Source organism: Diabrotica virgifera, chromosome 6, assembly GCF_917563875.1.
Source record: "Diabrotica virgifera virgifera chromosome 6, PGI_DIABVI_V3a".
Taxonomy (NCBI): domain Eukaryota; kingdom Metazoa; phylum Arthropoda; class Insecta; order Coleoptera; family Chrysomelidae; genus Diabrotica; species Diabrotica virgifera.
This window is the reverse complement of record NC_065448.1, coordinates 65637971-65661043: the sequence shown is the minus strand read 5'-3', so window position 1 is coordinate 65661043 and position 23073 is coordinate 65637971. Positions and strand designations below refer to the sequence as shown.

General features: G+C 33.4%; 1 protein-coding gene across 3 annotated transcripts in view; it reads right to left on the bottom strand.

The window, feature by feature from the left end:
• LOC114329157 (hemicentin-2) overlaps positions 1-23073 on the bottom strand; it is an 869111-nt gene that overhangs the window by 602104 nt on the left and 243934 nt on the right. The window lies entirely within an intron of this gene.

The following is a 23073-nucleotide window of genomic DNA, read 5'->3' as shown; positions in this document are numbered from 1 at the left end:
ATCTCGAGAAATACACTTCCAAATGAGAAACCAAAAAAAGGGTATTTAATACTTTTCGAAAACCTATCGAATAACACTAAACATGACCCTCCAACCCACCTCCTGGAGGTGGGGTGGGGGTAACTTTAAAATCTTAAATAGCAACCCCCATTTTTATTACAGATTCGGATTCGTCATGAAAAATTAAGCAAAATTTATTCGAAACATTTTTTAGAATTGTTGATAGATGGCTCTTTAATTGGGAAAAAAAAGGTTTATTAACGCCATCTATCAGCAATTTTAAAAAATGTTTCGAATAAATGTAGCTTAATTTTTCATGACGAATTCGAATCTGCAATAAAAAGTGGGGGCTATTTAAGATTTTAAATTTACCCTCCACCCCGTCTCCAGGGGGTGGTTTGGAGGGTCATTTTTGGTGTTTATCGATAGGTTTTCGAAAAATATTAAAAACCTGTTTTTTGGTTTCTCATTTGGAAGTCTATTTCTAGAGATATTAGACCATTTCTATAATTTACCTATGGTATCAGGATAAATCGTTTTTCCCAATTATAGCGCCATCTATCCACAGTTCGAAAAAATGTCTTGAATAAAGATTGCTTAATTTTACGTAACGAATCCAAATCTGCAAGAAAAACTAGGGGTTTCCATTTGAGATTTTAAAGGTACCCCCCCCCCCCCACCTCCAAGGGGTGTAGTGGGGGTTGGTGTTTGGTGTCATTGGATAGATTTTTGAAAATGATTGAACACGTATTTTTCAGTTTTCCGATCCGATGTTTAGTTCGCGAAATATTCGACCGTTCCACTACTTTTGGGACACCCTATATATCAGTCTGGGCTGATTATCGGAGAATAGGCCATTTTTGGGAAAAGTTATTTACCACCAATTTTATTGCTGGAATCGAATCTTATGATTGCATATATTAATAATATAGATATGCAAAGTCCACAAATAGTGTGCTACTTTTTTTATAAACAAAATGACGCCCGAAAATCGTGTTTTTTTCAATTTTTGCTCTATACCTCCAAAGATTTTAACTTTAGACCAGAAACACTCAAATAAAAATTCACCGCAATTAAATTCTCCATAGAGACGTGTTTTTTCCGGTTTACTTGGACGAAAACTTTTCCCGGAAAAAGCGAGTTTTTCCAACAAAATCTTTAATTTTCAACTAAACTTTTAAATAAGTAGTTGTGAATCAATAACTAAATAACTTGGTAACGTAAAATCCCTTTCCTTATATATTATAATTCCAGAATCCGATGGAAATTGAATGAACAGTTTAGCAACAATTGAAATGTTAATTAGAAATTTACGGTCGCTATAATAACGACAATAACTATGATGCATAAGAATAACTATGATTTTTTCATAAAAAGATACTGTACCTATCTAATGTACTTTACAGAATTGAAATTGGACTATTTAAGCGGCCTCAGTAATATTTTAAATTTATAAACAATTGTTTGGCTTAAAAACAAATAGAATATCTCGGGAAATATTAAACTACATTAAAGTTTGAAAACGGTATTCGAAAGATAGCGGCAGGACGCTACTTCTAAAAGCAAAAACGTTTGATTATGACGAGTAGTTCCTGAGATACAACCGGTCAAATTTGACCAAAATTTACGGCAAAGATATAAACAATAGGATCATAATTTTAAAACCATGACCTTTTTATTTTTGTCCTCTTTCCCCACACCAATTTTCATATCTTTAAAATCATCATAATATATATTATTATAATAAAAACTATCGATAATACGTGTGAAAATTGCCAAAACTAGCAAAATTCCAATCAAAAATTAGGTTGGAGAAAATGTAACCCTCAAAGTTCAAAATCGGTATACGTTAAAAAAATGCATTTTCTCGGCTTCCCATGGAGCAATTTCCTTCATTCTTTTTTTGTTCCCAAGTAACTCGCGTAGAACCATCGAACTAACGCATTATTAAATGTCAAACTTGCTTTTCTTTTGCTATAATAAATTAATTTATTTACTATAACACAATATTTTAATTTGTTTAAATAAAAATTGTTTAAATAATTATACAGCTTTCAAATGAGAATATTTATGTTTTTAACTTTAAAAGGTACACTTGTAGTAAGTTTATCTAAAAAAAACCTACAACTGGAAAAATATGTAATTTTCTGTTCTTATAAATAAATTAATCTATTATAACAAAACAAAAGCAAGTCTGACATTTTATTAATGCGTTAGTTCGATGGCTCTACTCGAGTTATTAGGGAATAAAAAAAGAATGACGGAAATTGCTCCATGGGAAGCCGAGAAAATGCATTTTGTTAACGTATACCGATTTTGAACTTTGAGGGTTACGTTTTCTTCAACCTAATTTTTGATTGGAATTTTGCTATTTTTGGCAATTTTCACACGTATTATCGATAGTTTTTATTATAATAATATATGTTATGAGAGTTTTAAAGATATGAAAATTGGTGTAGAGAAAGATGACAAAAATAAAAAGGTGATGGTTTGAAAATTATGGACCTATTGTTTATATCTTTGCCGTAAATTCCGGTCAACTTTGACCGATTGTATCGCAGGAACCACTCATCATAATTAAACGTTTTTTTTTAAAGAAGCGTCCTGCCGCTGTCTTTTGAAAACCGTTTTCACAATTTAATTTAGTTTAATATTTCCCGAGGAATTCTATTTGTTTATAAACCAAAAAATTGTTTATAATTTTAAAATATTCCTGAGGCTGCTTGGATAGTCCAATTTCAATTCTGTAAAGTAAATTAGATAGGTATAGTATCTTTGTATGAAAAAATCATAGTTATTCTTCTATATAATAATCATTGTCGTTATTATGGCCACCGTAAATTTTTAATTTACATTTTAATTGTTGCTAAACCGTTCATTCAATTTCCATATACTTCTGGAATTATAATACATACGGAAAGGGCTTTTACTTTAGCAAGTTATTTAATTATTGGTGAACAACTACTTATCTAAAAGTTTAGTTGGAAATTAAAGATTTTGTTGTAGAAAAACCCGCTTTTTCCGGGGAAAGTTTTCGTCAAAGTATATCGGAAAAAACACGTCTCTATGCAGAATTTAATTGCGGTGAATTTTTATTTGGGTGTTTTTGGTCTAAAGTTAAAATCTTTTTAGTTATAAAGCAAAAATTGAAAAAAACACGATTTTCGGGCGCCATTTTGTTTATAAAAAAAAAGTACCACACTATCTGCGGACTTTGCATATCTATATTATTAATACATACAATAATAAGATTCGATTCCAGCAATAAAATGGCTGGTAAATAACTTTTCCTTGTATTTTGCTAATTAGCCCAGAGTATAAATATACTCAGTGACATTAGAAGTGTTACACGTAGAAGGAATCATTTCTTGGACTTAATTTTTTGGCAGCAAAATGACTATATTTAAAGCATACTATGATAACAATATCAATATTTTATCTTTTATAGTTGTAAAAATTAAGTTTTATCTTTAAATTTTTTTGTGAAAAGATCAATTTATGAAGATCGGTTGGTACAGAAATTTTTAGTTATTTTTCCTCAGTCTAATTGTATTCAGTGCAAGAATATGTCTCGAGTTGGAAGACACCAAAAGTTACCACCATTTTAGCAATTTTGACAGGGGTAGAATTATTTCCTATAGAGAAATGGGTTTGTCGTATCGCGAAATTGTCCGTAGTGTTAATTGTACTGCAATAACAGTTATGCGAGTGTATCGTGTGTGGACAAACAAAGATAGATGAACACGAAAAAGACCAAATGGTCAACAGAGGCGTACCACAGGGCATCAAGATAGGCCCTTTAGACTACTGGCTCGGCGAAACCGTTTTGCTACTACGCACGCTTCAAATCTCTGACCAATGGTTTGGAGCAGAAGGTAGACTTTTTACTATAGGTACCATATACAGTGTCATTCGAGCGTTTGGACTGGTTTCATTCCGCCCACGACGAGTGCTTCCTTTGACTGCGGACCACTGTCATCAACGTTTGAATTGGTGCAGAGAACGGCAGCATTGGGTGGCAGAATGGCATAATGCAGAATTCAGCGATGAATCGTGATTTTGTTTAGGTATGCATGATGGTCGTAAGATGATAAGACGCCTCCGTGGAGAGGAACAAGATTTGCTGTTAAGGGTTTAAGAGGCATCTACAAGAAGAGTTGGAGTAATGGTTTGGGGGTTATTGCTTCTGGTAGCCGATTACAATTTTTGTTTATTCAAGGCAGTATGACAGATGCGCGTTATGTTGATGACATCTTAGAAACCACTTTACTGCCTTATCTAGACGGCCGTCGAAACGTTCTTTTTCAGCAAAACAATGCGCGTCCCCATATTGCTCATCGAACTATGGACTTCCTCCAAGAAGCTAACGGTAATTTTTTGCCATGGCTACCCCGTTCACTGCGTTTAAATCCTATCGAACATGTGTGGGATATGATGGGGAGGAGACTCTTCACTTTGCACCATCCTCCACAGACTCTGGCACAGTTAATCCATGAAATTAAAGCTGCTTGGAACGAGGTGCCACAAGCAGACATCGATCATCTCATTTTGTCAATGTCTAGACGTTCATAGGAGTGTATTCAGCTAGGGGGTCGCCAAACACATTATTGTTTTTTTTTTTTTGATTACATGTGTCAACAAAAAGTCATGCAAATGTTATCGTTTCATTCTTAATGAAAATGTACCATGTTGCCAAAAAATTAAGTTCCAGAAAAATGATTTCTTCTGGGTGTAACAGTTCTAATGTCATAGAATATACTATAGCAAAAATGCAATCGGTTTACTAGATTTTCATAGAAGAACCTAAAATTAAATATAGTTCCAAAAGAAGTATGCATACCATCCTGACGATCAAGTTCTAAGTTTCTTAGTTTTATCTTGCTCCAATAGAAATAGAAAAGCATTTAAAGAATATTTTATAATATTATTATGGGTGATTCCATTTCAAACTCAATATTTGATCAAACAAATTTTGGATCTCCGATTTGTCTGAAAATTGGTGTATAGCTTCTGCGGAATTTAAAATTAAAACATTTAAGGTGGAACCGTCTTCTTCCTCTTCTTCTTTTTTTTTCTATTTGGTAATTTGGTATTTATTTAAACAAATTTGCTTTTTTGATCGTAAAGTATTAATGGAAAAAATAATTATTAAAAAGGAGGGACTCAAAAATGTCATTATAAGGCATTATAACAAGTTATTTTGACTGAAGACAAAGATTTTTAATCAAATTCTAGAGTAGAAAACGGTAAAATACTGTTTTTATATTTTCCTCCTTTCCCAAAATATATTTTCTCGATTTGGCTGAAAATTCCCCGCAGATAGCCAAAACACAGGACTTAAATGTCAAAATTGCCAACAGATTCATTCGGTACCAATGAAAATAGAACACACAACATCCAAAAATATACGAATTGAACGAGCCATGCGACAGGGTTGCGTTTTATTACCTCTATTAATTAATCTTTATTCGGAGTATATCTGTTGGTCCAGTGAATAAGTGGTTAAGTCGATTTTTTGCCGAAATGGGTTAAGTGCAATAATGAGTAAAAATGACTTCTCAGATGCTGTGAATAAGTAGTTAAGTTGTGAGCGGATTCTTGCCAAGGTTATACGTATGTATATCTTTGTCCATCTTTGAAATTTATGTAGTATTTAGATTAAGTGGACTTACCTAAAAATTTAATAAAATAATATCTTAGGAAACAAATGGTTAAATTAACCTGCCCAGTTATGATCAATAATCGTTTACTGTGCTTAACAAGTTAATTCGAGTTGAAGTTTTTGGTCCACTCTGGGCACTGTGCATTACTGGTCAACAATTTTGTTTACGTAACATTAACAAGGAATCAGTGCCGTTAGCTACAGAAAAGAAAAAATAATTATTGACTTTATTTCCTTTAATAATAGATCCTTCATTCCATGCATTTTATCAAAATCTAAAAACGAAAAAGGATGTCACCAATGATCCTGACCTGGAGGAATTTTAATCCTGACCAAGATATACAACCTAATTCAGAATAAATGTTTTTAAACTGTAAAATTATTTTAGTTAAATTTTAAATAAATATATATTCTTTTTTAAGTATGAAGTCATTAAACCGAAAAATAAAAAACATAGATTGACTTATTTTCAAGGTGAATAACTGGGTAAGTCTACGGTGAATAAAAATGGTTAAGTCTCATATCTCATTAACCTATTCACTTAGTAGTTTTAAAACTAAAGCTAAAACTAACGTTTTAGCATTCCATCATATAAAATCGATTTATGACATGTTGTCAAAACTTGTAATAGTCCAGTAGGGTTAGACGAATAACAGGCCTAACCTTGCATTAGGAGCTGCTCCAAATTTTATTTTTCTAATCTTTAGGGAGGGTCAATATTAGTATAAATTTAAAATCTCGACCGAATTCCACCGTTGCGTTAGCCGTCATCTTGATTTTAAACGAGAACCGTTTTTGCTCAATATCTCCGTCATTTTCAATTTTTTGACAAAAAGTGTAGAAACTGAAATTGTTAAAAATACGATTTTCTATAATTTTATTTATTATAATTTTTTTTGTGCGGTCGATATTTTCCGAGTTATGAGGGGAAAATAGTGACAGTTGGAGCATAATTATTATTGATTTATTGAATTATCTCGTTTATTATTAGTTTTATAACAAATATGTACCTGTACAAAACTGAAGAGAATTAAATTCTACACAATTTTGATCTCTTTCATTTTTTTGCTAAAATTAATATTTAAGGTAGTACGTATGCGGTAATGGCGCGAGCGTAAGATGGGATCGATTTTATAGCAATTGTTTTTGTTCAACATCTACGCCATTTTCAACTAAAATTGTTCAAAATATAATTTCCTACAATTTCTTTTTAACAATTTTTTTCATGCGGTTGATATTTTCCGAGTTACATGGGCAAATATTAAAAAGTGGTGGGGGGAGCATAATTATTGAATTGAATTTTGTATCCGAGCTGCCCCAAATTTTATAATTATATCCTTTAGGAGAGATCAATAGTAGTGTAAATTTAAAATCTCGACTGAATTCCGCGGTTTCATTAGCCGCCATATTGATTTTAAATGAGAACTGTTGTTGCTTAATATCTCCGCCATTTTCAACTTTTCGACATAAATGGTGGGAAAGAAAATTGTTGGAAATGCAATTTCCTACAATTTCTTTGGCACAATTTTTTTATACGATCAATATTCTCCGAGTTAAGGGGGAAAATAATGGAAGCAGAGGGGAAGCATAATTATTGAATTGTCTCATTTATTATTAACTTTACGACATAATTGTACATAAACAAAAATAAAGAGAATTATATTTTATACAATTTTTGAAACTTCCAATGAAACATCAACCAAACTAAGTATATAAAAGACATAAAAAGATATTATATACATTAAGTTCACTTATTTTTATTAACTAGCGGGTTTTATTGGTTGAATTTGTCTGTCGATATTTTAAGTTTTATGTCAGCTAATATATCGTGATGTTCCAACAATTTTTTTTAATTTTGGACCCTGTTGGGGGAATTTTCCCATTTCCCCCTCTTGTAGACCCGCCACTGGTTCTCTCGAAAAATTGTAGTAAATCGTAATTGCGACAATTTCAGTGCTTACACTTTTTGCCGAAAAGTTGAAAATGGCGGAGATATTAAACAAAAACAATTGCTACAAAATCACAGGTATTACGCTCGCACTTTTACCACATACGTACTACCTTAAATATTGATTTTATCTAAAAAATGAACGGCATCAAAATTGTACAAAATTTAATTGTCTTCATTTTTGTATGGGTAAATATTTGTTGTAAAACTAATAATAAACGAGATAATTCAGTAATTCAATAATTATGCTACAACTGTCACTATTTTCCCCTCATAACTCGGAAAATATGGACCGCACGAAAAAAATTATAATAAATGAAATTATAGAAAATCGTATTTTCAACAATTTCAGTTTTACACTTTTTGTCAAAAAATTGAAAATGGCGGAGATATTCAGCAAAAACGGTTCTCGTTTAAAATCAAGATGGCGGCTAACGCAACGGTGAAATTCAGTCGAGATTTTAAATTTGTACTAATATTGACCCCCCCTAAAGATTAGAAAAATAAAAAATGGGGCAGCTTCTAATGCAAGGTCAAATGCTATCCCGACTGGGCTATAATTCGTCTCCTGAAAACTAAGAAAAATTGACTTAACCACTTATTCACTGGAGTAACAGATATACTCAAAGATGCATTAGACGTGGTGCAAAGTAAAACCAAGATCAACGGAACCAGTATAGAGAACATCAGGGGGCTGGTGGTACCATCCTATTACAAAGAAACGCATAAGAAATACAAAATATAATAAATTGGGTAGTCGTCATAACGAAATATTAGGTTAAAATCTAAGTAAAATGTTTCCAAGCTGTGTCTCACTAATACCATCCATAATTCAATGTTTGCCTACGTGGTTAGTATTATGTTTGGAACAATTTTATCCAAAAGTGTATGGATCGTTAAGCCTATAGTTCTATTATCTTATATAACCCTACGTTTATGTTAACAAATTTGTATCAAGAAGTATTTCCCTTAAAATAAACGTTTTTCCCTATACAGTCGAACCCGCTTATTGGAATAGCCTTTGTACCAGGCAAAAATATTCTTATAACCGGGATATTCTAATAACCGATCATTGGTGGCTAGTCGAAATAAGTGTACCGAATATACGTAATAATATTATTTACATACTATGCCAATGTGTAGTTTTACATACTATGCCAATATGTATATCATAATATATGTACACCTACATAATCAGTATATGTAAATGGTTTTAGGTCTTTTTACTTCAATAATACAGTAGTGTAACTACTACTTATCTGTGTATGTGTTAAATACCAAATTACATTATATTATATATGTGAATGAATACAGTAGCAGTAGGTAATTAATATAAAATGTATGCAATATGTAGATATGTAAATATTTTCCTATTAAAATGCATATAACAAAATTACTTATTTTTTCTTGAGAAATTATCGGTAATTATAGCTTTTTGTTGTTAATCCGTGCGGTTATCCTTAATCCATTGGTTGAATGGAACTTTTATTGGCGGCAAGAAATGGATGAATTGAATTTAACAAAGCCATAAGCCTCTCTGGGTGAATTCTAAATAAACTGCTTCTAACAATTTTATAGCAGGCAACAGTGCCTTTGTGTAGACAAATAAAAATTACTTTATGACCCATGCATTTGTCGGCTAAAAATCGAATTGGTACTCGTAACAAAGTAATAAATATTTATTACCCTAATAATATCTAATCCATAATCCTTGACGACTGACCATAATAACCAAACATAATTTAAATTTTTAGTAAAATTGTAAAAAAAAATAGTCGTTGACCTGCAAAATATGCTAATAATCGGTATTATCTAATTAGAACCTATTCCAATAAAAGGATAAATTTATTAAGGAGTAAATGGAAACGTTTCGGGAACTCGAATTTATATTCCATAAACCGGGATATTCCTATAACAGGGATTCTAATAAGCGGGTTCGACTGTACTGGAATGGGATAAATAATAAGGAACCAAGCAAATATCTTTGAAACGAAAAGAACAATATTTATGAAACTTTGCATGCAAGTACGGTGATGCAAAAGGCATCTGATGCCATATTTTTTGTTACTTCTCCACTTCCGGTTTTACCGGAAATACCCTTAACTTATTTACTTTAAATAGAATACCCTGTATATTTTTGCAGATTTTAAAAGAACTTGTTATTTTTAATTCACACATACCAAATTTGGAAAAAAATTGTTAAAAGGTGTCTGTAGATGATTTTTACTATTAATACAAGGTAGTAGGAAATAAACGAGTACCATCTTATAATCCATACTATAGACTAAAATTGTTGTTTACATGCACTGCATGACTTATTTGAATTTAGTATAGTAGGTAACTGTTAGATGCTGAATTAATTGACAGAAATAAGTTGTATTAAAAATGGTTCATTTAAGTGAAAAATATCGTATAGAAGTATTAATGATAATCGGTTATGGTGAATTTTCATTTTTTGGAGGTAAATTTTACAAATCTATGGATTGGACGTAGAGCAGCGGTTCTCAATCTTTTTGTGTCATGTACCACCAAATACTTTTTATTATTTTTGTTGTCACCTAACTGAAATACATATCTAATTAGGTGATCTAATTAACTATAAAAGTGGTGCTGATTTTGGCTGTTTTTGCGTTTTGTGTACCAGCTCAAAAAATGAAATGTACCACCAGTGGTACATGTACCACAGATTGAGAACCGCTGACGTAGAGGATTCATAGAGTGGCCCGCTCGTTCTCCGGTCCTCAACCCGTTAGATTTTTTTCTTTGGTTATCAAGCATCACGCGTTTACGTTAGGCGACCATTATGCTTGCAGGGTTTGAGACTTAGAAAGTGACTTAGAAATTTATTTATAGGCTTGCACGTTGTCAGGAGGTGAACGGCATTTTCAACATTTAAATTTATTTTTTTTTTATTTTTATTATCATTGGTGTAATGTAAATAAATTAACCTATTTTGTAACTGTAAAGAGATTTATTTCTTGTTTTAAGAGTATTTTCATCCAAACTTGGAATGTATCTATGAATTAAAAATAACAAGTTCTTTTAACATCTGCAAAAAAAAAATAATGAAACCGGAAGTTAAGTAGTAACAAAAAATATGATATCAGATGCCTTTTGCATCACTGCACTTGCATTTAAAGTTTCATAAATAGTGTTATTTTCGTTTCAAAGGTATTTGCTTGGTTCCATACTTTATTCTAACTCTGTATGTGTCACAAGCAGTATGCGCAGAAACAGTAATTTTTTGACATAAATATTTATGAAACATTTTAATAGCGACATTTTCGCTGTAGGCGCCTGGGTTTCCAACTAATAATTTAAATTTTTGTGGTTGGCATTCCTGGCATTTAACCCACTACATGCACACTTTTAATTAACCGGTGAGCAATTAGTCTGATGTGTTATTATTAGCCTATATCATCTCAATATTGGGACCCTTTGTAGTTGGTGATTTATCAGGTTTGGATAATTTAGATGTGCTCGTTATGACAGTTTAAAAAAGTTTTGTACTGAAAACTGATTTATCTGGTGTTTGCTTTGAACTTTGGTAATTGTGAATTTGTCTGAATATTATAGTATCAGTAACCGAATACTTTTTCTAATGATTTAAAAATTACAGGAAATTCTTCCGTGTGAATATTTAAAAATTAATTTTAAGAATATATTTACGCATTTAAACATAATACTGATTTTACATATTAAATATTTACAATGTTTTATTAGCAAGCAAGGTCTTAAGATAATTAGAATATCTTGGACATTAATTTGCATTTAATTTGCAAATTAAGTGTAAACATAATGCAAATTTAATGTTCCAAAAAAATTTATTGCTCTTTTTATTAGGTTATTGAATGTTCTGCTAGCTTGATTATCAATTTATATTATCAATGCTATATTATCAAGTATCACATGTTCTGTTAACTTGATAATCTAGCTAGCAGAACAGTAGTTAAAAAATTGATAAATCATTTATAATTGAATGCCAAAGTTTTCTCTGAATTAAATGCAAATTTAATGTTCCAAGAAAAAAAATTTATTGCTCTTTTTTTAGTTATTGCCTGTTCTGCTAACTTGATAATCAAGCTAGCAGAACATTAGTTCACAAAATTGATAAATCATTTATAATTTAATGCCAAAGTATTCCAAGTTCCAAGAAAAAATTATTGCTCTTTTTTAAAAAGTTATCGCATATTCTGCCAACTTCATTTCAAGCTAGCAGTAGTTCAACATTGAACTTCAGTTCAATAATTATTATTTATAAATTATCAAATAATTAATCCCACAGTATTCTCTCAATTAAATGCAAGTGATATATTCAAACACTAAATTTAATTAACAAGTTAATAAACGCGGGAATTTTATCAATAATTAACAAAAGTAGATGCAATTAGAAACTCTATACAAAATTTACAATCAAGATTAGTGTTGCCCAAATGCAAGACCAAGACGAGACTTGCACAGTCTTGGTCTTGGTCTTGCACCAATACACCTGGTCTTGGTCTTGGTCTTGGTATTGCACTCCCAGTCTTGGTCTTGGTCTTGGTCTTGCAGCAAGAGTCTTGCCAGTCTCGCAGTTACCCACTAGTATATTGCTATTTATTAAATATTACTTTAGATCTTAGATTAACGTAAACGTATAGGTACATTTTCAGCTTGACTTAACATAGACATAGTAAAAACCAACCAAATTAATAAATGTCTAAACAACTCACATTGGGTGCGTTTGAGCCCACGATCTAAACTATCCCTGCCTATAGTCTAACGTCTAACTAACTGACCATGACTACCATGTCCCACGGGAGTCAGTCTGTTTCTTAATAAAAGTTTTCAACTTGTGTTTGGTGTACTTCGATAGATTTTTTAAAAATATTGAATACATGTAATTTTCAGTTTTTCGATCTCATACTCTTTTCGCGAAATATCGTGAGGTTCACATTTACAATTTAAAATTTACCCCCACCCCTCTCCGTGGGTGGTCGTGTTTAGTATCATTCGATAGATTTTTGAAAAATATTGAACGTACTTTTTAATTTTTCGATCTGACATTCATTTCGCGAAATATTCGCTTTTTTGTGAAACTGTGTGACTCACCCATTTCCTTATGCCCCGCTCAAATCGTCTGATTTTTTAAATATACACTGTTTTGCATGTACATACTAAACTTACCTTATCTTTATCTGACGATTTCGAGTTGTTCTAAGGATGTATATTTTTTTCGGGCCTCCCTTAACGAATTCCCCTGTATTAAAAGCCAATATATGGTAGATATATGGTTTCTCCCCATGTGATAACCTGACGCACTCCAGTAACTGCAAAAATCCCCGCCTGGGTTCCCCTACCATTAGATGCATCATTTTATTTCAATTTTTTATAAGATATATTTTTGCTTACAATATTTTTTTCGATAAAATACTTACTTTTTGAGTCGTTTGCGCAAAAACCGTCGAAAAACGTGTGTTTTTTTTTTTTGTTGAAAAATGAACATATTCAGTCGCAAATAGCTCGAAAAGTATTGACTTGGTTTATTTGTAGATGAATAAAAAAGAACAAAAGTTGCTTAGAATTAGTCAGTTTATTCAACCTTGACTTATTTTGAACCTTTGTTTTTTAACCCCCCAAGAAGGGGTGAAAGGTGAAACTCATCCCCAGGGCAAAATCACACATGCATCGGCCAATATCTCTTTTTTGGCGTGTTAGCTATGTGCACCCAAACATGTCAATCCAAAATCCTAACGGTTCTTTAAAATTTCAAGGTTTTATAATATTTTACCGTGAGTGAATGGACTATACAGGGTAGCTGGGCATTATCTTATCTAGTGCTTTTTCAGCAAAAAGTTTCGTTTGGCCTATTGATCTAATATCTAATTGCACACTCTGCAAAAAGTTTGTAAGTAGGACGTTTAGTCTTTACGATATGGTATTATTCCCACTAACTGGTAAGGAAAGACAATTGACTGGGTGTTCGTAACAGTGGATATGCTATTCGTATCATATTTTTATCAACAAAGGCGACATTATATCTTTAAAAGTTTCAATTTTATTATACTGTCGGCGGCGTCACACAACACAAGCAGATTATTTTATGAAAGGTATTCTCAAAATCTAGTACAATTACTTTCAGAGCGAAGGCGTTGTCTGATATTAGGAAAGAATGAAAATAAATATTTTGAGTGTTCTTATATGGATATTAAAATTCGCTATATATGCTGATCGTATTGTATAAGAGCTGTGAGACATTTTTGAGTAGGTATTTTAGGCAACCTGAAAATTTTTCAGGTGACTTTTCCATGATAGCCTAATACAAAAATGCCGGTCTGGCTGGAGGGTAGCGGTTATTTTCCCCAAAAATCCCCCCCAAAGTTAAAAAAAGGGTAAAAATTGTTATTACAAAAAATATCATTGACGTGACTTTAAAGTAAATTTAAATATTCAAATATAAAAAAATAAACAGGCCAGGCGATTTGAGGGAGATTTTAACTGTGCAAGATACTTGCACGGGCGTCCCAGGATTATTTTCAGGGGATGCATCTGAACTTCAGAAGATTTCATCTGAATCTGTACATACTATTAACGAATATAAAATACACAACTATACATACATAGCTATGTACATTCCTTCCGGACAGAGAGGTGCAATTGTTATTTTGACAGGGTATTTTTTAATATTAAAAATAAATATTCTAAAAAAGACAGGTTTTTTTTGGTGAAATTTTCCAACTACCATGTGATTAAACAAATTACGCGTGCATTATAAATGAAAAGCGCTATAGGTAAGCACCAGTGTGAGAAGCAGCGTATACCGATAGCTGTTTGCGTCCTCTGTTGTAACTGAGCGAGTCCGTTCGCTCGAGAAAAATCACGTGACCTGGCGATACCTATGTTGTTGTAAGTAACTTTTTTTAAATTAATTATAAATATATAGGTAAAAAAGTATAAAACTATAAGTAGATAGACAACCTGCGTTCTGGCACATCCCCTAAATCGCAACCCTTAAATATTAATAAATGCCAAACGGCTTAACGTAGGATGACGTGTGACGTATCGTTGGAAAGGGGATGAAAAAGGGGGTTGAACGCAGTATGTGGCGTGCGCATCGGAATATGCCAAAAGGGCATTACGTCATATCTTCGTTTCTATTGGTCCGATTTTGACGTAAGAGGGCTCGTCGGAACGGGGAGGGGGTAACGAATAAGTTGAGACAAAAAACAAAGATGGCGGCAGTGCCAAAAGGGCATTACGTCATATCTTCTTTTCTATTGGTCCGATTTTGACGTAAGAGGGCTCGTTGGAACGTGGAGGGGGTAGCGAATAAGTTGAGACAAAAACAAAGGCAGTGCCAAAACGGCATTACAGCATATCTTTGTTGCTATTGGTCCGATTTTGACGTATGGGGTGTCAAATAAAAGCGGTGGTGACACAGAAGCCAACTGTCAATTCTTCTTCTTCTTTTCGTTTGTCAATTCTTCTTCGTTTCCGTATAGTGCCTAACAGAACGTGACATTCGACATCTTCGTTTCTATTGGTCCGATTTTGACGTATGGGGTGTCAAATGAAAGCGGTAACGACACAGAAGCCAACTGTCAATTCTTCTTCTTCTTTTCGTCTATCGCAAATTGTACAGGGTGTAGTCAGAAAGTCAAATCAATTCTTCTTCTTTTCAGCTGTCACAGTTATTCTTCTAGTTGTTTGTTAAATATACGTTCACAGTTCCTTCTCATCTACCAAAATGATATCTGTCACTTCACACATAGATGCAATGTCAAGGGAACATTAGGTATGTAACGACTAAACGACAACGTAGAGAGACGTACGACTCATCGCTGATAACGTACACGACGTAATAATCATTCTTTTGATATGTCCAAACCATCCCTCTCTCCTGAATTTTATCAAATACAACGCAACGGTTTCAAATAAACTAGTCAAATTTCCCCTTTTCTACAAAGATCTTTAATTCTTTCGTCTATAAGTAATTTTTGATCAACCCCCGTATATGCAATTACTAATTTTTTTCATACGTTACATTATTTCACACGGAAATTCAAATCTGGACTTCTAAAATCTTTTATTTTATAATGTTTATTTCGCTAGTAATTTTTGATCAACCTCGTATATACAAGTAGTAATATTTTTCATACATTTCAATTAAAATAGGTGAAATGTGATACCAACATAAATTTATGGTGATGACAAAAGAATAGTGGACATAGAAAAGCGGTGAAGGCATAAAAATTGTGGATATTTATCATAATTTAAGAAAATCAAATCGACGACAGCATATTTTAGGAGACGTTTCTACTGGAAACATGAAAAAATAGTGTTGATGGTGTACCAAAGATACTAAGTAAAAAAGCGTCATATCACTCACATTAAAAAAAAAATTAAGCTTTTTAACCAAAAAAAATCTCAAAAACTTACCTTAATTATAAACAATTAACTACAGTAACAAAAATCGCCGACAGTTCGAAACAATGAAAAATGGAAACATTTCTTTTTCGTTAAAGCGTAAAACACACGAATGTCCACAATGAAATCCTACGAAAAAATACATTAGGACTACGACACTAATAGTTACTGCCTTCAAGGACGTCTTTTTTTTTTAAATTATTTATTTAAAATATCAGAAATGCGAGAGATTAAATTTTATACCTTTCGTTTCTAACGATTACAATGTTATATCAGACTGAAATAATAATTAATAAAAATTAATTACATTGAAAAAAATAAATAATATTCACAATTCTGCATTTTTCGAATCAGGTCGGTTATAGTCCAAATGCTGACTCATTGGATTGAGGTTACTGTCGCAGGGGGTCAAATCAGGTCGGTTATAGTCCAAATGCAGACTCATCGGATTGAGGCTATTGTCGCATGGAGTTCAATGACTTTAAATCGCAAGTTTGTTTGATTAATTGTTTAATAGTGGTTTAATTAAAAAGAACACGCATTTGTAACAGAAGCAACGTTACCTGTAGTAAAAGGCGTACCATCCACTTGCAAAAACATCAACAATAACGGGAAAAAAACTACAAAAAACATGACATTTTTTTTGTTTAAAAATTCTGTTTCTTTTGTGTTCTCCTAGTCGGAGATGTAAACATGATAAACATGTATACTTGTAGAAAAAAATACAGAGCGCAAATGGAAACTGCTAGAAGAGCAAAGTCATTTAAATTTAAGAGTAAATTATACTTAAAAACAAAAAGCTGAACTCTCAAAGATGTGCCACTAAACTAAATGAGTTATCCACACTAATTGATTATTTTACGCATGCGGCATTAACACGGTCAAAGTTAAAAATATTGTTATCTAGACTTGTATCTAACCAATCTAATACAAAAATTTCGAACTTCTACTTACAAAATACGCTAAATACGCTTACCTAGATAAGGATAGATAGGCAGTCTCTCAGATAGGCTAACAGAAGGGCGCAAAGATATGCAGAGACACACTAAGCCAACCAAACACCATCACTGAGACGCTAACAGAAGGGCGTAAAGATGTGCAGAGACACACTAAGCCAACCAAACACCATCACTGATGCGGTAACAGAACACCAGAGAGGTATGCACAGGCTCGCTAAGCTAAGCAGACACCACAGTTGACACGCTAGCACAACGCCAGAGAGGTATGCACAGACACGCTAAGAAAAGCAGACACCACAATTGACACGCTAGCAGAATGCCAAAGAGGTCAAACTTGGAAAAAATTTAATACAAATTAAATGTGGTGAATTCTCTGTTACACATTATACAGCCTAGCTTGGACTGGACTATTCTAAATAAAATTTCAAGGATAATCCAATTCAAAAAGTGTTTTTGTGTTAGGAAATAAAATACCAAGATGTTACTTGTTATTTATTAAAGAAATTATACTGGTATCATTTACTCTTAAATGAGAGTGATTTCTCTTCTTGCATGTGCTCCTAATGTAAAATGGTATTCCATTTGCCGTTGTCATTTAGTAGCAGATGACAGAAGTACTGCACACGAACATCTCCATTCATTAATTCACTTTACAAATGGATCTACAATGTTGGCTTACAAGAAGAAAATACAACGTGCAGGGAAAAGATTACATCCAAAAACTACATTTAGAAAAATTATTTGTTTGGATCATTGTGCTGGTGTGTTAAGAAACATTGCCTGTACTGATGGTCAAAAACCCCTTGGAATTGTTGTTATTAAAAACAAGGATAGGATCCTGGACACCCATATAAAAAGCATGGAAAACGGAAAGTTTACCATGGACAGTAAAGTCCTTTGTGAACATTTAAGTCAAACTTGGACAAAAATTCAATACAAATTAAATGGAGTCAATTCTTTGTTACACATTATGCAGTCTAGGTTGGACTGGACTGTTCTAAATAAAATTTCTAAGATAATCACATTCAAAAAGTGTTTTTGTGTTAGGAAATAAAATATCAAGGTATTACTTCTTATTTATTAAAGATATTACAATAGTTCCAGTAATTTCAAGATAGTTTTTCTTTGCAGTTCTGCCTTTTTATTTAAACCTAAATTCATTAGTTCAGTAATAATTTTACGTTTCTGAAGCATTTTTTCTCTGTATGATTTTCGTATGGTCATCCCACGTTCAGTTTTGTAAAATTGTCTTCTCTTTTCATTGGCTTCATATTTTCTTCTAATACCTTCCTCACCTCTTTCACACTTGCACGTTGATTTTACGTGTAGTTCATGCACTGAAGCATATTTTTCTAGATTGCTAACGCCTCTGCTCGCTAGGGTAGAAATTTCATTACGTATACTTCGACAGAATTTTCCTCTCGAATGTAACCACTCTAATTTAAATACACTTCTCTCGTAATGAGAGTGAGGTTTACCTAAAAGTCCATCTCCATCTCGACGAAGGGGTTTTTGACCATCAGCACATGCAATGTATCTTAAAACACCAACACAATGATCCAAACAAATAATTTTTCTAAACGTAGTTTTTGGATGTAGTCTTTCCCCTGCACGTTGTATTTTCTTCTTGTAAGCCAACATTGTAGATCCATTTGTAAAGTGAATTAATGAATGCAGATGTTCGTGTGCAGTACTTCCGTCGTCTGCTACTAAATGACAACGGCAAATGGAATACCATTTTACATTAGGAGCACATGCTAGAAGAGTAAAGTCACTCTCATTTAAGAGTAAATGATACCATTCTCTTGGTGACTCTTCGTAATCCTTTGCCATGTCCGCTGGCGAAAGAGCTTTAATACCACTGACACTCAAAAGAGCCAGATAGTCACTTTTTGACAAAATAGACATATCTTAACTGGCTATTTAATATCAAAGAACTGAAATCTCAAAACTGTCTCACTAGACTAAGAGTCCTTACGAAGTTGTTAAATTTATCTACCAGTACAGCCTCCCCCACCCTAACTGATTATTTCACGCATGCGCTATTACCATGGTCAAAGCCTCGTTGAATTTGCTGATATGCAGAAAACGTGACGCCACGCTCAGATTTTTTTATTTCACGCATGCGCCATTAACAAGGGCAAAGTTCAAAAGATCGTTGTCTAGACTTGTTACTAACGATGCTAAAACAATTTGACTTGCTGTTCTGACACACCCCCCAAATCGCAACCCCACGTTAGGTTAGGCCAGGGTAGCAGAGGGTAGCAGAGAATGTTGTGGGTAACGCTGAGACATGCTGTGACGCTCTGCTACCCTCTGCTACCCTGGCCTAACCTAACGTGGGGTTGCGATTTGGGGGGTGTGTCAGAACAGCAAGTCAAATTGTTTTAGCATCGTTAGTAACAAGTCTAGACAACGATCTTTTGAACTTTGCCCTTGTTAATGGCGCATGCGTGAAATAAAAAAATCTGAGCGTGGCGTCACGTTTTCTGCATATCAGCAAATTCAACGAGGCTTTGACCATGGTAATAGCGCATGCGTGAAATAATCAGTTAGGGTGGGGGAGGCTGTACTGGTAGATAAATTTAACAACTTCGTAAGGACTCTTAGTCTAGTGAGACAGTTTTGAGATTTCAGTTCTTTGATATTAAATAGCCAGTTAAGATATGTCTATTTTGTCAAAAAGTGACTATCTGGCTCTTTTGAGTGTCAGTGGTATTAAAGCTCTTTCGCCAGCGGACATGGCAAAGGATTACGAAGAGTCACCAAGAGAATGGTATCATTTACTCTTAAATGAGAGTGACTTTACTCTTCTAGCATGTGCTCCTAATGTAAAATAGTATTCCATTTGCCGTTGTCATTTAGTAGCAGACGACGGAAGTACTGCACACGAACATCTGCATTCATTAATTCACTTTACAAATGGATCTACAATGTTGGCTTACAAGAAGAAAATACAACGTGCAGGGGAAAGACTACATCCAAAAACTACGTTTAGAAAAATTATTTGTTTGGATCATTGTGTTGGTGTTTTAAGATACATTGCATGTGCTGATGGTCAAAAACCCCTTCGTCGAGATGGAGATGGACTTTTAGGTAAACCTCACTCTCATTACGAGAGAAGTGTATTTAAATTAGAGTGGTTACATTCGAGAGGAAAATTCTGTCGAAGTATACGTAATGAAATTTCTACCCTAGCGAGCAGAGGCGTTAGCAATCTAGAAAAATATGCTTCAGTGCATGAACTACACGTAAAATCAACCTGCAAGTGTGAAAGAGGTGAGGAAGGTATTAGAAGAAAATATGAAGCCAATGAAAAGAGAAGACAATTTTACAAAACTGAACGTGGGATGACCATACGAAAATCATACAGAGAAAAAATGCTTCAGAAACGTAAAATTATTACTGAACTAATGAATTTAGGTTTAAATAAAAAGGCAGAACTGCAAAGAAAAACTATCTTGAAATTACTGGAACTATTGTAATATCTTTAATAAATAAGAAGTAATATCTTGATATTTTATTTCCTAACACAAAAACACTTTTTGAATGTGATTATCTTAGAAATTTTATTTAGAACAGTCCAGTCCAACCTAGACTGCATAATGTGTAACAAAGAATTGACTCCATTTAATTTGTATTGAATTTTTGTCCAAGTTTGACTTAAATGTTCACAAAGGACTTTACTGTCCATGGTAAACTTTCCGTTTTCCATGCTTTTTATATGGGTGTCCAGGATCCTATTAATTATTATTTCAGTCTGATATAACATTGTAATCGTTAGAAACGAAAGGTATAAAATTTAATCTCTCGCATTTCTGATATTTTAAATAAATAATTTAAAAAAAAAGACGTCCTTGAAGGCAGTAACTATTAGTGTCGTAGTCCTAATGTATTTTTTCGTAGGATTTCATTGTGGACATTCGTGTGTTTTACGCTTTAACGAAAAAGAAATGTTTCCATTTTTCATTGTTTCGAACTGTCGGCGATTTTTGTTACTGTAGTTAATTGTTTATAATTAAGGTAAGTTTTTGAGATTTTTTTTGGTTAAAAAGCTTAATTTTTTTTTTAATGTGAGTGATATGACGCTTTTTTACTCAGTATCTTTGGTACACCATCAACACTATTTTTTCATGTTTCCAGTAGAAACGTCTCCTAAAATATGCTGTCGTCGATTTGATTTTCTTAAATTATGATAAATATCCACAATTTTTATGCCTTCACCGCTTTTCTATGTCCACTATTCTTTTGTCATCACCATAAATTTATGTTGGTATCACATTTCACCTATTTTAATTGAAATGTATGAAAAATATTACTACTTGTATATACGAGGTTGATCAAAAATTACTAGCGAAATAAACATTATAAAATAAAAGATTTTAGAAGTCCAGATTTGAATTTCCGTGTGAAATAATGTAACGTATGAAAAAAATTAGTAATTGCATATACGGGGGTTGATCAAAAATTACTTATAGACGAAAGAATTAAAGATCTTTGTAGAAAAGGGGAAATTTGACTAGTTTATTTGAAACCGTTGCGTTGTATTTGATAAAATTCAGGAGAGAGGGATGGTTTGGACATATCAAAAGAATGATTATTACGTCGTGTACGTTATCAGCGATGAGTCGTGCGTCTCTCTACGTTGTCGTTTAGTCGTTACATACCTAATGTTCCCTTGACATTGCATCTATGTGTGAAGTGACAGATATCATTTTGGTAGATGAGAAGGAACTGTGAACGTATATTTAACAAACAACTAGAAGAATAACTGTGACAGCTGAAAAGAAGAAGAATTGATTTGACTTTCTGACTACACCCTGTACAATTTGCGATAGACGAAAAGAAGAAGAAGAATTGACAGTTGGCTTCTGTGTCGTTACCGCTTTCATTTGACACCCCATACGTCAAAATCGGACCAATAGAAACGAAGATGTCGAATGTCACGTTCTGTTAGGCACTATACGGAAACGAAGAAGAATTGACAAACGAAAAGAAGAAGAAGAATTGACAGTTGGCTTCTGTGTCACCACCGCTTTTATTTGACACCCCATACGTCAAAATCGGACCAATAGCAACAAAGATATGCTGTAATGCCGTTTTGGCACTGCCTTTGTTTTTGTCTCAACTTATTCGCTACCCCCTCCACGTTCCAACGAGCCCTCTTACGTCAAAATCGGACCAATAGAAAAGAAGATATGACGTAATGCCCTTTTGGCACTGCCGCCATCTTTGTTTTTTGTCTCAACTTATTCGTTACCCCCTCCCCGTTCCGACGAGCCCTCTTACGTCAAAATCGGACCAATAGAAACGAAGATATGACGTAATGCCCTTTTGGCATATTCCGATGCGCACGCCACATACTGCGTTCAACCCCCTTTTTCATCCCCTTTCCAACGATACGTCACACGTCATCCTACGTTAAGCCGTTTGGCATTTATTAATATTTAAGGGTTGCGATTTAGGGGATGTGCCAGAACGCAGTTTGTCTATCTACTACTATAAACTAAATTAATTCTGTGTTCGAATCTTGTACTTCTTCAAACTCCTCATCTGAGCTTAAATATTCATTCCCTTTTTCTTCGTCAGACTCCCCTCGAGACTCAGATTCCTCTTCTACCTGATCTGTAAATAGTTGTAATATGTATTTAGAGTTAATTAAAAATTAATTAGTGATTAATTAATTGAGTTGCTACGTATTATTACTTATATAACCAATACTTAATACCTTTCCTTATATAACCAATCACATCAGGTTTTTTATTTCTTAGTATATGGACAAAACGTATTGTCGAGTGGAGGCCGCGAGAAGAAGCACTACGGAGCAGAGGACGCCCACTAACCAGATGGGCCGATGATTTGAAACATGTTGTCGGTAACTGGATGCAAGCCGCACAAAATAGAGATGAATGGAAAGAGCTGAGGGAGACCTATGTCCAGCAGTGGACGCGTACGGGTTGATGATGATGATGATGATATGACCAAAGTAGCTCATTTTTTTCCTTCATAGCGTTGAGTATTTCTTTTTCCTTTTTCATCTTTCTTAATGTTTCCGTGTTTGCTACGTGTTGTGTCCATGATATTTTTTACATTATTCG